This window comes from Chaetura pelagica, unplaced genomic scaffold (assembly GCF_000747805.2).
Source record: "Chaetura pelagica isolate M959 unplaced genomic scaffold, ChaPel_1.0 scaffold38, whole genome shotgun sequence".
NCBI lineage: Eukaryota > Metazoa > Chordata > Aves > Apodiformes > Apodidae > Chaetura > Chaetura pelagica.
The window spans coordinates 800,517-802,261 of record NW_009954181.1 but is presented as its reverse complement, the minus strand read 5'-3'; positions in this window follow the sequence as shown (position 1 = coordinate 802,261).

Here is a 1,745-nt window from a genome sequence, read left to right as displayed (position 1 = left end):
GCCCTCCTCCGCAGCGGCCCCTCGCCTGGCAGCAAAGCCATCCTGCGGGAGGGGAAACTGAGGCACGGGACAATTTCCCACCCCCCAGGAGTCAGGCATGAGAGGCAGGAGCGTGCCCTCCTGGTCCCCTACAGCTCACACAGCAGGAGCTTAAGTGGCAAATTCCTCCCCGGCCGCCAGCACAGTCCCCACGTACTTTTTATCAGCTCATAATTTAACCAACATCGCATTTGCTTATGCCGGGTAATTCCTCCTTCCCTCCGCTAGTGGCTAAACACATTCGTATTTCCAGGCACAGTTTCATGCTGGTAAAAGGTGCCGGGGAGCCATCCATGGAGCACAAAGTCCTGCAGCCAGCAGGCAGGCACAGAGCCAGCAGGCAGGCACAGATCTCAGGGTTGCTGCACCCCTGGAAGTCCCCCCGAGCTGCAGCAGCCCAGTGCTAGGGAAAAACTGGGGCCTCCCCCATCCCTGGTGACTTCTCTGCAAGGCAGGACTCTATCCAAAATTCCCTCCATTCCCCCCTGTGTGCTCAGCAGCTATTACACAGTACCAATTTATTTTTATTTTTTCTTTCCCCTGGAATTGCTGCCAACCTGAGAGGGATTCAAACTGGTGACCTAGATGTGAAAGGATCCATAGCCCGTTACTAATCCCTGGAGCCTCCGAATCCCCTGTAAACTACTGCTTAATTCACTAACTGTGCTACTTAATCTCTAAAACATTATGAGCTGTGCTGGGCAGAGGAAACACTCAATCAAATAAAGCTTTATTATTATTGTGCGTGCTGATAGGTCATATGAGAAGGGGATTGCTTTGCAAGTCTCTCTACTTCTTCCCCTTTGGAAGGCTCTCTTGAATTTAGCACTAGTGGGATGTGGTGCCTCAAATCCTGTTTCCCCAGAGGAGACAGCAGCTCTTGGCTGAAGGTGTTTAATCTCTGCAGCTCCCTGCTCCTGGCCACTCTGGCAGGGGAAGGGTAGCCCTCAGCCTTCAGGTCCTTTGGGCCCAGAGATGACATGGGAGGGGGTCTCTGAAACCCAACTGCAGAAAGGGAGGCCATCAGTGATAGGGTGAAACAGGGCACTGCACTGGGGTGCAGTGAAGAAGAAAAGATGCTGCTTTTGCTGGTTGCTGAAGCATCTAAGCACCCCCAGAAGGATGGAGACTCCACCATGCCACTGGGGAGCATCCTTGGGTGCAGGACCCACGAGCCATAACACAAGAGCTTGCTCTCTTTGTGAGGCTGCTCCTTTGGATGCCCAGAGACCACCTCCTGTGTCAGCAAAACCAAAGGGATTCCAATAACCACAGCCAGTTAACCTTTTAACACGGCCCAGCTTGCCAGAAGCATCTTAAATCACGAGAGAAAGCACCTGCCTATGCTCAGGGAGTGTGAGGTTGGGACAGAACGTGACCTGCTGAGCAGCTTCAGCCCTTGCATGGGCTGAATTTGGCCCATTGTTAGGAGATCAGCATGGTGTGAAAGTCCCAAGGAATTTGAATCCAATATCACCAGCTCCTGCATACTAAAGCCCAGCAGAATCCCTGGTCTATCTCCCTGGCTCTGGCTCTCCCTCTCTTGCATACATACAATGTACATATAAATCAGGCTGTCACAGCTCGTCTCTTCTCTGACAGCTGTAATTGCTTCAGACTATAAAAATATCTATAGACAATAAACACAACGCATGAAAACAGCAAAGAGAAAACGAAATCAAGATTCCTTTAAATAATTCAGTTGC